The sequence below is a fragment of the Mauremys reevesii genome, linkage group 5 (genome assembly GCF_016161935.1).
Source record: "Mauremys reevesii isolate NIE-2019 linkage group 5, ASM1616193v1, whole genome shotgun sequence".
Lineage (NCBI taxonomy): Eukaryota > Metazoa > Chordata > Testudines > Geoemydidae > Mauremys > Mauremys reevesii.
In genome coordinates, this window is record NC_052627.1 from 131,370,402 (window position 1) to 131,384,715 (window position 14,314).

The 14,314-nt window shown below is 46.7% G+C and overlaps 1 protein-coding gene across 1 annotated transcript in view; it reads right to left on the reverse strand.

Annotated features, from left to right (window-relative positions):
• LOC120406881 (maestro heat-like repeat-containing protein family member 2A) overlaps positions 1-14,314 on the reverse strand; it is a 282,231-nt gene that overhangs the window by 184,181 nt on the left and 83,736 nt on the right. The gene's annotated exons all lie outside the window — the stretch shown is intronic.

Consider the following 14,314-nt stretch of genomic DNA (forward strand, 5'->3'; position numbering starts at 1 on the left):
AGGCAGCTGGCCTCTCAGTCTGTCATGGCCAGGATAGCCAGTTCAGATTATGCAAGCACTATTATGACATCGATGTGACTGTAGCATACCACACAATCAGCTGCTGACCAGGTATGTGCTGTAATTACATGGACAAGATCCTCAAAGGTATTTAGGCTCTAACTCACACTGAAATCAGTAGCTTTTAGGAACCTAAATACATTTCAATATCTGGGCCCATACATGTAAGCAGTTCAATAGGAGGCTACATTTGCTCCAGTGTAGAATTTCTCATTCTCTCAACATCACTTTGAATTTTGGTTTGGTCCCTCTCTCAGTTTACCACACTTTCCAGTATTGGTTTTACCTGAAAATCTGCTCCTGGTTGACTTTATATAAATAAAGCATCAAACAAAGAAAGAGAAGAAACTGCCTTGGAGAATGCACAGTGACCCTTGAGTGTGGTTGGTTGGTTTCCCTCTGCTTTTTAATTTGGTTGATCAAAAAGCCTGATGAAACCTTATTGAACTGTATTACAAATATTGATTTTATATTATTTTACAATGAATTGAAATGTATACTTAATTTCCTTGTCCTGCCAGACAAATCAACTACATTAATTTTTATTGTGTTTGATACAGTGTGGTGTCATATGTAGACCATATATAGAGCCAACTCTTGATTTTGGAAGTTATGTTGCCTTTAAAGCATTCAAAGTGATGACACTCTTTGCAGTAAACCATATGGAAAAAGAATTCCAATTACATTTGTCCCTTGCTATGTATAACCGATTTTGTGCCTTATCCTTTCTGATTTTATCCTTACACGTATATGCTATTCTTTTGTACTTCTCCTTAGTAATTCGTCCATGTTTCACATTTTGTAGGATTTCTTTTTGATTTTCAGGTCATTAAAACTTACTATTCTTCCTATCTTTCCTTTGTATTGGCAGTTGTGCCTTTAATATTGTCTCCATGAGAAACTTCCTGAACTCCTTTATGCCTTAGATATTTTCCTTATGGGTGGCTACCTACCAATTCTCTGAGTATATTGAAATGTGCTTTTTGTAGTCCTCCTTCTGTCATTCTCACTCCTTCCTTTCCTTAGAATCATGAAATCTATCATTCATGATCACTTTCACCCAAATCACCTTCCACCTTCACATTCACAACCAGCTCCTCCCTGTTGGTCAAAATCAAGTCTAAAATGGTTGTCCTTCAGGTTACTACCTTCATTTTCTGAAACAAAGCTTTGTCCCCAGTACATTCCAGGAATTTACTGGATAATTTTGTGTTTTGCCATATTTCTTTTTTAACAGCTGTCTAGGTAGGTAAAATCCCCCATTATTATCATCAGGATTTGATTTTTGAATATTTCTGGTTTTTGTTCTAGAAATGCCTCATCTCCCTCCTCTTCCTGATTGGGTGGTCTGTAATAGACCCCTACCAGGACATCACCCCTGTTTTTTCCTTCTTTTATCTTTACTCAGAGACTTTCAACTGGTCTGCTTCTCACCTCCTTCTGGACCTCAGAACAACTGTACAATGCAATATGTCCTCTGTTTTTTTTTCCTGCCTGTCCTTCCTGACCAAGCTATAGCCCTCTATATCAATATTCCAGTTATGAGATTTAGCCTATCAAGTATCTGCGATGCCAGTTAAGCTCAGTTATGACATATGTACTAAAACTCCCAGATTTTACTGTTTATTCCTCATTATTATTACTCCTTCCATTTGTGTATAGACATCTAAGATGTTAAGCAGATACCCACCATGGATTTCCCTTTTGTTACTCCTATAATTCTACTACAATTTTCCACATCTGCTTTTCCCCAAACATCTAGTCCTCTATTAAGGTCACCTTTTTTTACCTGGTGGCTTTTTTCACCCGCCCCCTCTGAACTTAGTTTTAAGCTCTTCTCATAAGGTTGGTGAGTCGGCACATGAAGATGTTCTTCTCCTTCTTGGTCAGATGGACCTCATCTCTTCCAAGCAAACCTCCTTCCTGCAATAGCAGCCCATGGTAGAGGAAGTCAAACCCTCCCATAGACCCATCTTCATAACCCTATTATGTGGACCCATTGAGTGTGTATTGAGCAGAAAGCACACTCACTGCAGGAGATGAAGGGACTGAGTTAAACTGCAGATGTCAAGTTCACATACTTCCATTTTCAGTGACTAATCTCTTAAGCCAGAGGGAATGGCTACGGTAAAAAAAAGTATTTCTGTAGATCAGCATGTGATTATTTGTATTGCAGCACTGCCTCATAGTCCCAGTCACAGACCAGGATCCCATTGCGCTAGGACCTGTACAGACATAGAACAAGATGGTCCTTAACTGTCATTAATTAAGACATATCAACAGCACAACAAACAGACAAGAGGATAATAAAGCAAGCAAAAAAATCCCCTTTGAACCAGGTACCAGCATGTAACTAATAGAATGCTACATATTTAGAGAACTTTCTCTCTGATTCAGGGTCTGATGTGACTAAGCCCCTGTTCCATACCATTGTGTAAACTGGGGACTTGTACAAGATGGAAGGTATACAGTGGCACACAATCGAGGCCTACTCCATTTTTAGTACATAAACAGGAGGCCACTCTGTAAGAAGCTAAGGCCATGGTCAGCACAGAGAATTTGCCTGTCTCTGTGTTGGTGTTATGCACCCCTCACTATCTGCACCTGGCTCCATAAACTTTGGCCTTTCAAGAATGCAGCACTGTGTAGGAGCATGGGTAATTGTAATAACGCTTGTTCATTGCAGCTGTTAACATCAGGGCAAGGCATCCACATATAGGTCCACTACAGATGGACCAGTGATAGGAAGAGTGTTCATGCATGTGACAAGTAACACCATAAACTATTACATGCCACAGAACAAATTAAGATCAATAACAGAACAACATTATGTGTGGCAAAGCCATGACAAACACTGTGCAGGCGTCAAGGAGCTCAGAAATTAGCACATCACACAAACACTGCCTCAGCTTGACTTAGATCTTGGGCAATAGTAGACCCTAAAAAGGAGGCCACAGCTTTACACCCATGGTCACTGTGGTTTAATTGGCTGCATTTTACAAGAGCTGGATCATAGGTTGACTCTGAGTGTATTTACATGGGGCAAGGTTTGCACAACACAAGCATTGTGCACACACTTCCCCTCAGAGCAGCTGCGGGTGGAGGTCTGACCATTCCCCCTCCAGCGGAGGGGGAGACACAGCATCTGCCCCTCACTGCGCATGGGGGTGATTTTCTGGCGCACAAACAGCCCATGCTGTATTCTGCGTGGGGGAAGGCCCAAGCCCCATGCATGGGGTGGAGGTTCCGTCACCTCCTTTCCAATTTCAATCCTCCCCTCACGTGAGTGACCTGATGGTATAGCCAGGTGGAGGAGGGGTGGGATGACAGAACAGCTAGGGCACTAATGCGTCTTTGCGGTGCTGTCCTTCGTTGCTTCATTGTGTGTGACCGCTGCGTGCTGGCATGTGCTCCTGCGGCCGGTCTGCCCCGAGAGGTCAGGGCAGCAGGAACCCTCTGTCCACAGCTCAGAAAATGACAAGGCAGAGCTGCTGGAGAGTAGCCTTCTGAAGGACAGGTGCATAGCTCCGTCCTGGATTTCAGGTGCCTGAGTGAAGCCCCAGGCTGTTGTGGCAGCACAACATCTTTGCTCAGATTTGGATGGGCCTGGCTGCTAAGTAAGTGGGCATAACCCACCCAGGCCCATCTGTGGCTACGCCCTGATTCTCAGCCAAAGGGTTGAAAATACTGGTGAAAGAATATGTGGTAAGCGATCTTGTGGAGATAGGATAACGTCTTGTTGGTCACGTTTAGTCTCTAGAAGGCTAGCATGTTATGATTTTGTTTAATATGTAACTGTTTCCAAAATTCTCACTCTCTCTTGCTTGAATCGCTGTTCTTTGATGATAAATTTATTCCTGTTTTCACACACACTTTCTTTTTAAGTTCTGTGTGTTCAGTTGAGCAGTGGCCCTGAGTAGAATTGTACTATTCTTTTGGGATTAGTGGATCTAAAGGCGGTGTGAGTTTTCAATCGAACAGGGCGCAGCACTCAGGGGATTCTTGAAGGGATTCTTGATTAAGTATTGATAAAATGGAACACAAATACCTATGAGTCTCTTCACAATCTAGACCATTTTTAACACAATGGGATCACTATGGAACACCATTCGTGCCTTGAATCACATGTTCCATCCTGCCTAACTAAACAAAGGGCAGCTACAAGACCCCCATGCCCTTCAGTGTTGCCATTACCTTCTTCTGTACCTACACAACAACAAGATAAGGATTGCATAAAAGACAGGGCCGGCTCTAGGCACCAGCAAACCAAGCACGTGCTTGGGGTGGCACCTTTTCAGGGTGGCATTCGGCCATCTTTTTTTGTTTTGTTTGAGGCGGCAAAATCCTAGAGCCAGCCATGACAGCAGCAGCACATTGTGCGCAGGGGTGCCCTGCGGCTGCTGCGGTTCACGCCACAAGGAGCAGGTCCACACCTTGTGGCTGGGCCGGGCAGGGTCGAGCAGGGGACACTCGGGCTGGGGCCGCCCTGTGGGCTGCGGCACCGCCTGCAGGTGCCGCAGGGCGACTGCCCCTGGCACCACAGCCGGGGTTGGGTGAGGCGGCTCGAGCCACCCAGGGACTGCGGCAGGGCGGCCAGAAGCAGCAGCAGTGGGGTCATAGAGGGTCAACAAAATCTACAGCAGCTAATTGTGATGCTACAAACAGAATTGTGACCATAGGTGAGAAATACCTAGTACATGAATTCTAAAATCCAGTCCTGTGCAAGAATGGGAGCTGGTGAGCACGGGACTGGTTTTGGAATTTACACATGCAGGCCTTCTCACTTATGGTCTAGTAACATCTGTGTGCTGCAGGCCCTAACTGACCCCTCTATGTTCACTGTAGCTGCTGCTTCTGGCCGCCTGTCATAATCCTGTCGGCCACTCATAACGGCTGTGTAGAACACAGTCGCCTGCGGCCTCTGCAGGCAGTGCCGTGGCCTTGAGGCCCCCAGCCCAGTGTTCCTGCTCAGACCTGCCGGCAACCACAGGTGGTTCTGCTCCCAATGGCGTGGCTGCGGCGCAGAGGCACAATGTGCTGCTACTCATGACTGCTCTGGTTTAAACAAACAAAAAAGTGGCGAATACCACCCTGAAAATATACTAACAGTGTGTTTGCTGACTAACTGACATCTATGCAATCACTATCTTTGTTTGACATCGCCAGGCCACAGAAAAGAAGGTAATGGCAACACTGAAAGAGGCGTAATGTGGCAACTGCCCACTTTGTTTGGTGAAGCGAGATGAAACATGTGATTCAGGCTTGTGGCTGTTCCTGTATTCCCATTATGACCAAAAATAGTGGGCTATGAAGACTCATATGACTGTGTTCATTTCTCAATGCAATCAAGAATGTCTTCAAGAATCTACCTGGAGTGCTGCGCTCCTGTTCGATTGAAAACTCACATTGCTTTTAGATCCACTAATCCCAAAAGAATAGTACAATTCTACTCAGGGCACTGCTCAACTGAACACAGAGAACTTAAAAAAGAAAGATGTGTATGAAATGGAAACAGGAATAAATTTATCATCAAAGAACAGCGATTCAAGCAAGAGAGTGAGAAATTTTGGAAACAGTTCCATATTAAAAACAAAATTCACAACATGCCCAGCCTTTCTAGAGACTAAAAGTGACCAACAAGACGCTATCCTATCTCCACAAGATCGCTTACCACATATTCTTTCACCAGTATTTTCAACCCTTTGGCTGAGAATCAGGGGCGTAGCTTCACAGATGGGCCTGTGGTGGGTTGGTGCCCACTGTAGCAGCCAGGCGCATCAAATCTGAGCAAAGATGTTGACAACTGCCACAACAGCCTGGGGGCTTCCACTCAGGCACCTGAAATCCAGGGCGGAGCTCATGCACCTGTCCTTCAGAAGGCCTACTAAGGCTACTCCAGCAGCTCTGCCTTGTCATTTTCTGAGCTGCGTGGAGACAGAGGAATTCCTGCTGCCCTGGCCTCTCGAGGCAGACCGGCCCGTGAGGGAGCACATGCCAGCAACGAGCTGTGTCACACACAATGAAGTTCAACGAAGGGACAGCACCGCAAAGGCGACAGTGCCTCAGGTAGCTGTTCTTGTCATCCCACCCCTCCTCCCACCTGGCCAACTACCATCCAGGTCACTAACGTGAGGGGAGGATTGAATTGGAAAGGAGTGTGACGGGAACCTCCACCCCATGCTTGTGAAGGGCTTGGGCCTTCCCACGCAGAATACAGCATGGGCTGTTTGAAGCGCTTAGAAAATCATGCCCCATGCGCAGTGAGAGGGGCAGATGTCTGTGTCCCCCTCGCATGGAGAGAGGGAATGGTCAGATCCTCCCACCACGCAGCTGCTCTGAGGAGGAGAATGTGTACACATGTGTTGTAAAGAAATAACCCTTGCCTCATGTAAATACACTCAGAAGTCAACCTCATGATCCAGCTCTTGTAAATGCAGCCAATGTAAAACCACAGTGACCATGGGTGTAAAGCTGTGGCCTCCTTTTAGGTCTACTATTGCCCAAGATCTAAGTCAAGCTGAGGCAGTGTTTGTAATGATGTGCTAATTTGCTGAGCTCCTGTTTACGCCTGCACCAGTGTTTGTCATGAAGCTTTGCCACACATAATGTTGTTCTGTTATTGATCTTAATTTGTTCTGTGGCATGTAATAGTTTATAGTGCCACTTGTCACATGCATGAACACTCTTCCTATCACTGGTCCATCTGTAGACCTATATGTGGATGCCTTGCCCTGATGTTACAGCTGCAATGAACAAGCGTTATTACAATTACCCATGCTCCTACACAGTGCTGCATTCTTGAAGGCCAGTTTATGGAGCCAGGTGCAGATAGTGATGGGGTGCATAACACCAGCACAGAGACAGGCAAATTCTCTGTGCGGACCATGCCCTTAGCTTCTTACAGAGTGGCCTCCTGTTTATGTACTAAAATGGGTAGGCCTCGATTGTGCCACTGTATACCTTCCATCTTGTACAAGTCCCAGTTTACACAATGGTATGGAACAGGGGCTTAGTCACATCAGACCCTGAATCAGAGAAAGTTCTCTAAATATGTAGCATTCTATTAGTTACATGCTGGTACCTGGTTCAAAGGGGATTTTTGCTTGCTTTATTATCCTCTTGTCTGTTTGTTGTGCTGTTGATATGTAATTAATGACAGTTAAGGACCATCTTGTTCTATGTCTGTACAGGTCCTAGCGCAATGGGATCCTGGTCTGTGACTACAGGACTATGAGGCAGTGCTGCAATACAAATAATCACATGCTGATCTACAGAATTTTTTACCGCAGCCATTTCCCTCTGGCTTAGAGATTAGTCACTGAAAATGGAAGTATGTGAACTTGACATCTGCAGTTTAACTCAGTCCCTTCATCTCCTGCAGTGAGTGTCTTTCTGCTCAATACACACTCAATGGGTCCACATAATAGAGTTATGAAGATGGGTCTATGGGAGGGTTTGACTCCCCTCTACCATGGGCTGCTATTGCAGGAAGGAGGTTTGCTTGGAAGAGATGAGGAGTCCATCTGACCAAGAAGGAGAAGAACATCTTCATGTGCCGACTCACCAACCTTATGAGAAGAGCTTAAAACTAAGTTCAGAGGGGCGGGTGAAAAAGCCGCAGGTAAAAAAGGTGACCTTAATAGAGGACTAGATGTTTGGGGAAAAGCAGATGTGGAAAATTGTAGTAGAATTATAGGAGTAACAAAGAAATCCATGGTGGGTATCTGCTTAACATCTTAGATGTCTATACACAAATGGAAGGAGTAATAATAATGAGAATAAACAGTAAAATCTGGGAGTTTTAGTACATATGTCATAACTGAGCTTAACTGGCATGCAGATACTTGATAGGCTAAATCTCAACTGGAATATTGATATGAGGGCTATAGCTTGGTCAGGAAGGACAGGCAGAAAAAAAAAACAGAGTGGACATATGCATTGTACAGTTGTTCTGAGGTCCAGAAGGAGGTGAGGCAGACCAGTTGAAAGTCTCTGAGTAAAGAAAGCAAGAGAAAAAACAGGGATGATGTCCTGGTAGGAGGTCTATTACAGACCACCTCAATCAGGGGAAGAGGAGGGAGATGAGGCATTTCTAGAAATAAAAATCAGAAATGATCTAAAAAAATCAAATCTTGATGACTGTAATAATGGGGGATTTCATCTATCTAGACAGCTGTTAAAAATAAGGCAAACATTGAAATTATCCAGTAAATTCCTGGAATGTACTGGGGACAAAGTTTGTTTCAGACTGAAAATGAAGGTAGTAACCTGAAGGACAACCATTTTAGACTTGATTTTGACCAAATAGGGAGTGAAGCTGGTTGTGAATGTGAAAGGTGGAAGGTGATTTGGGTGAAAGCTGATCATGAATGGAGGATTTCATGATTCTAGGAAAGGAAGGAGTGAGAGCCAATGACAGGAAGGAGTGACCACAGCACATTATCTAACTATACTCAGAGAATTGGTGAGTATCCACTCCATAAGAAAATATCTGGCATAAAGGAGTTTCAGGAAGTTTCTCATGAGATACATTAAAGGCACAACTGCTTCAATACCAAAGGAGATAGGAAAGAATAATGAAATTTTTAATGACCTGAAAATCAAAAGAAATCCTGGGCAAGCTAATGAAACATGGGCCGAATTACTTATGAGAAGTACAAAGCCTGAATAGCATATACGTGTATGAGGATAAAATCAGAAAGGACAAGGCACAAAATCCCGGTTATACTGGTAAGGACAAATGTAACGTTGGACATTCTTTTTCCATATGCTTCACTGCAAAGAGCGTCATCACTTTGAATGCTTTAAGCAACATATAACCTTAAAATCAAGAGTTGGCTCTATATATGGCCCTACATTATGACACCACACTGTATCAAAACACAATAAAAATTAATGCAGTTAAGTTGATTTGTCTGGCAGGACAAAGAAATTAAGTATACATTTCAATTCATTGTAAAATAATATAAAATCAATATTTGTAATACAGTTCAATAGGTTTCATCAGGCTTTAAGATCAGCAAATTAAAAAGCAGAGGGAAACCAACCAACCACACTCAAGGGTCACTGTGCATTCTCCAAGGCAGTTTCTTCTCTTTCTTTGTTTGATGCTTTTATTTATATAAATTCAACCAGGAGCAGATTTTCAGGTAAAACTAATACTGAAAGTGTGGTAAACTGAGAGAGGACCAAACCAAAATTCAAAGTGATGTTGAGAGAATGAGAAATTCTACACTGGAGCAAATGTAGCCTCCTATTGAACTGCTTACATGTATGGGCCCAGATATTGAAATGTATTTAGGTTCCTAAAAGCTACTGATTTCAGTGTGAGTTAGGAGCCTAAATACCTTTGAGGATCTTGTCCATGTAATTACAGCACATACCTGGTCAGAAGCTGATTGTGTGGTATGCTACAGTCACATCGATGTCATAATAGTGCTTGCATAATCTGAACTGGCTATCCTGGCCATGACAGACTGAGAGGCCAGCTGCCTACCAGGACAGGAGCTCTTTGGAGAAAGGACTGGAGGAAGTGGTGAAAAAAGATTAAAACATGAATAATCTTGTGAGTGAACAGGAGGTAACTGAGAGGTAAGGAGTAGGCATTGTATTTTCTAGATCCAGTCTATTCACACACACATTCAGAAAGCCTAGGCATACAGATGGAATTGGTGTAATGTTCTCCATTTTGTATGACCAGAACCTCAGCTGCTGTAAACCAGTGTTGCTCTGTTGTCTTCCTTGTAGCTGTGTTGATTTACCAGTTGAGGACTTGGCCTACAGCCTCTGGACCTGAAAACTTTCTGAGAATCTGAGTTTCTATTGAATGTTATGGGGAGGTCTGACTAAGCAAAACTCTTAAAGCATGTGCTTAACTTTAGGTATCTTTGTTGGCTTAGAGTTAAGCATGTGATTAGGATGCTGAATCAGGGTGTAGGTGCCTTAATATGGATTTAGGTGCTTAAGTTTAGGCACCCAGTTTTGAAAATTTGGGCCATAAATTATTATTCTGTATGCTATCAAACCTCATCAATTGATATTAAAGATTGAAAGGATTATTATTTTACATGTGGATCTAATTGAAAGGAACAAATTTTCTTCATTATGATTTCCTCCCAAACACACTGGGTCCTTCAGCACACAAACCTGGTCATCAGGAGGAAGGAAGAGAATTTACATGATTCCCAGGTCGTCTTCTCCTCACAGTGTTTGGGCACCTGCAGAATCTTTACTGGATAGTGGAATTAAAGAGGCCAGCACCAATTCTACTATCAGTGGTAACCAGCCAAATCCTTTTATTAAATTTCAGGTGTTTATAATGAGGTTGTTTCCTCCTGGCACACATGAATGACCAAGATAAGGACAGAATTGCCCTCAGGATTGCCTCTATAGCTAAGACCAAGCTGGCTACTGTTGTGAGAGTTCTGCTGGAGAAATTGCAACAGGATAAGGTAGGGCAGTTTCATGAAATTAAATCTGCTTTCCATGTGTCCACACCAAATTCTGCCTGACTTCCTGGGGGAATGCATGGGGGTAATTCAGTATAGAACTTGGCCTGGTGCACCAGCAGCATAATCTGTATTCACCCTTCTATCCTCCATCATGCAAAATGCTGTTATTACAGATCAGGCTGATATAATGCTCTATAAAAAGAGCATTGTCCGTTTTCACACAGTGGAGTACATGGGTTGTATATAGTAAAAGTACACTATAGGACCTGCAGTAATCTCTTCCAATAATACTTTGCCCTTCTTTAGCATCTTCATCCAAAAATCTCAAAGCACTTACCTAACACTAGTGAATTAAGACTCACAGCACCCTTGTGAGAATGGTAAGCAGGATCCCCATTTACAGATGATTTGTGTCACAGGGAATTCAGTTACTTGCTCAACACCACTTAGCAAGTTAGTAAAAGAATGTGAATAAAACCCAAGTGAACTGACTCCCTGCTCTTATTCCTAACCAACACTCATGTCATCATAAGAAAGATTATTGAGATTATAGCACTGAAGGGACCTTATCTATATATATATTTTCCAAGGGGGGGCGGATTCTGCAACAAAAAAATAAAAATGATGCGCACAGTATTCACCCTTCTATCCTCCATCATGCAAAATGCTGTTATTACAGATCAGGCTGATATAATGCTCTATAAAAAGAGCATTGTCCGTTTTCACACAGTGGAGTACATGGGTTGTATATAGTAAAAGTACACTATAGGACCTGCAGTAATCTCTTTAGTAATACTTTGGCCCTTCTTTAGCATCTTCATCCAAAATCTCAAAGCACTTACCTAACACTATGAATTAAGACTCACAGCACCCTTGTGAGAATTGGAAAGCATGATCCCCATTTACAGATGATTTGTGTCACAGGAATTCAGTTATTTGCTCAACACCACTTAGCAAGTTAGTAAAGAATGTGAATAAAACCCAAGTAGACTGACTCCTGCTCTTATTCTAACCAACACTCATGTCATCATAGAAAGATTATTGAGATTATAGCACTGAAGGACCTTATCTATATATATATCTCCAGGGGGCGGATTCTGCAACAAAAAAATAAAATGATGCTATTGCACAGTATTTTAACATTTCTGCAAATATACAATATAATTGCACCAGTTCAAATTATTTATTCTAAAATCCCTGTCAGCAAGTATGTCTGTACTACTAGGACTTCACAAAGGGATTGAGGAAATCTTTTTGACAAATAGATTCCTTACTATGCATATTAATACAGAACTCTGAGTAACAATTCACTTAAACTCACTACAGAGCCATATTTCTTGCACCCCTCATGGCAGGTAGGTCAGGGAGTGGAGGAGCTGAGGGGAGAGGAAGTGGGTGGGAAGGAGCCTGAGTGTGAACTTGGAGGTTGCTGGGTATGGATAGGAAAGGTATGGAACAGTTTTTGGGAGGGCGGGGAGGGTGTTGAGGAGCTCTCCCCATGCAGACCCTGGCTGACTCCTAACCTCTCCCATTCAGTAAGGCATCTGCCTGCCTCCATGTGTTCCTGCACCCCACTCAGATACCCACTCCCCCATCCCAATGTGGCTCCCATGCCCCACCCAACCATCCCCTGTCCCTGTGTAGCTCTGCACCTCCTCCCCCATCACTATGTGGTTCTGAACCTCCCTCCCCCCTGTAACACTGGGTCTCCACTCCCATTCAGCCCCTGCCCCAGTCTGTTCTCCCCCACTAGCCCTTATGAGCAGAACCGAACTGCTTGTCTTGGCCTCCTAGTACTTGAATCTCTTTTGGTTTTAAAGAATAAAATTATTGCCTAATCCAGAGCTACTTGTATTATGTAGCGCTTATGTATTCATAAATTATCAGTGACAATTTTCAATTAAACAAATCCTCCTGACATTTAAAAATGAATGGAAGGAGCTTCTCCCCAGTGGAGCTGTGTGTTCTGATTGCAGTTTGCAGAAGCCTCCTTTTCAAGCAGCACCAATGGAATGTTTAGCCAATCGAGAGATCTGATTGGCTCTGAACATTCCAAAGGGCCTTATGACCTTGGCATGCAGGTCACCTAGATATAGAGACTCCCAGGAGACAGAGATGGAAAAGATCTATTGGATCATCCAGTCCATTTCCCTGCGAATGCAGAACCATTCCAAATGGCCATTTCCCACTGGTTTGGCCAAACTAATTTTAAAGCCCTAATGGCTGAACTTCGCTATTTTTCTAGGAAGACTATGCGTCATAACCTTATAGACCCCGTCTCATCACAGGTGAGGCATTTTCCTGTTATTAAAGTCTAAATTGTATGTCTTTTTAGTTTAATCCCTACTCTCTACTTTTACCTAAATGCAGTGAGCTGCCAAAATAACAACCACGGTTCCCTCCTCCTCACCTCATGAGGTCATGCCCCAGGGTCATGCCCCATCCAACCCCATGTTCCTTGGCCACCCCTGGGACCTCTGGCCATCCCTGTCGTCTGAGTGCTGCAGCCCCCATCAATCTCTCCTCTTATTCTGAGTGGCCCCTGGGACCCCTGCCCCATCCAACTACTCCTTCTCTCTGTCCTGACTGCCCTGCCACCTCATCAGCCCCTGCTCCTTCCTGACTGCCCCGGGACCCTTGTCCCATTCAATCCCCACATTCTCTGCCCTCTGAGCCACCTGACCCCCCCACTTTACGAACACTGCCTCCCTGCTCCTGCCCCCCTTACCACACTGCCTGGGTCGGGTCCGCTCTGCGGGACCTCGACCAGTGCGTGGGGCCCGACTCCTGGGCGGGCCTCTCGGCCAGCCCCGGGGGCCGGGCTCACGGGAGCCAGAAGCTGCGGGCGGGCCGCTCGGCCGGCACCGGGGGCCTGAGCTGCGGGCCCGACTTGCGGGCGGAACGCTCGGCGGCACGGGGCGAGCCGCTCGGCGGCACGGGCTGGAGCGCGAGGGCCGGCTTACGGGCAGGGCCGCTCAGCGGCACGGGGCCGAGCCTCGAGAGCGAGCTCTGAGCCAGGCGGAGCTGCTCAGCTGGCGCGCGTTGGGCCCGGCTCCTGGGCGGCGCCCGCTCGCGGCGGCACCGCGGGGCCCGACTCCCCAGCCTGGGCGGGCCGGAGCCACCGCTCGCCGGCACGGGGCGAGCGCGGGGCCCGACTCCCGGGCGGGCGGAGCGCTCGGCGGCACCGGAAGGCGAACGCGGGCCCGGCTCCCGGGCGGGCGGGCTGGCGCCCTTCGGCGGCGCACGGGGCGGGCGCGAGGCCCGGCTCCCGGGCAGGCGGGCCCGGGCGCTCGGCCCGGCACGGGGCGGGCGCGGAGGCCCGGCTCCCGGGCAGGCGGGCTGGAGCCGCTTCGGCGGCACGGGGCGACCGCGGGGCCAAACTCCAGGGCCAGGCGGGCGGAGCCTTTCGGGCCCGGCACGGGAGCGGGCGAACGCAGCGAGGCCACGACTCCCGGGCGGGCGGAGCCGCTCGGCGGCGGCACGGGAGGCCGGAGCCGCGAGACCAGCTCACGGGCGGGCCCGGGCCGGCTACACCGGCGGCACGGGGCGAGCCCGCGGGGCCCGCTCCCCAGCCTGGGCGGGCGGAGCGCTCGGCGGCACCGGGGCGGGCTGCGGGGACCCGACTCCCCAGCCTGGGCGGGCGGGCGCTCGGCGCCCGGCTCGGCCGGTGCCGGCCCAGCGGCTCGGCGCCGTCCCTCGCTCGCCCGAAGGCGGGCCCCGCGAGATCGGACCCAGTGCCGCAGCGGCCCGGCCGCCAGCGCCGAAGTGGGTCGGGCGGCTCGGCGCGTGACCCGGCAGCTTTC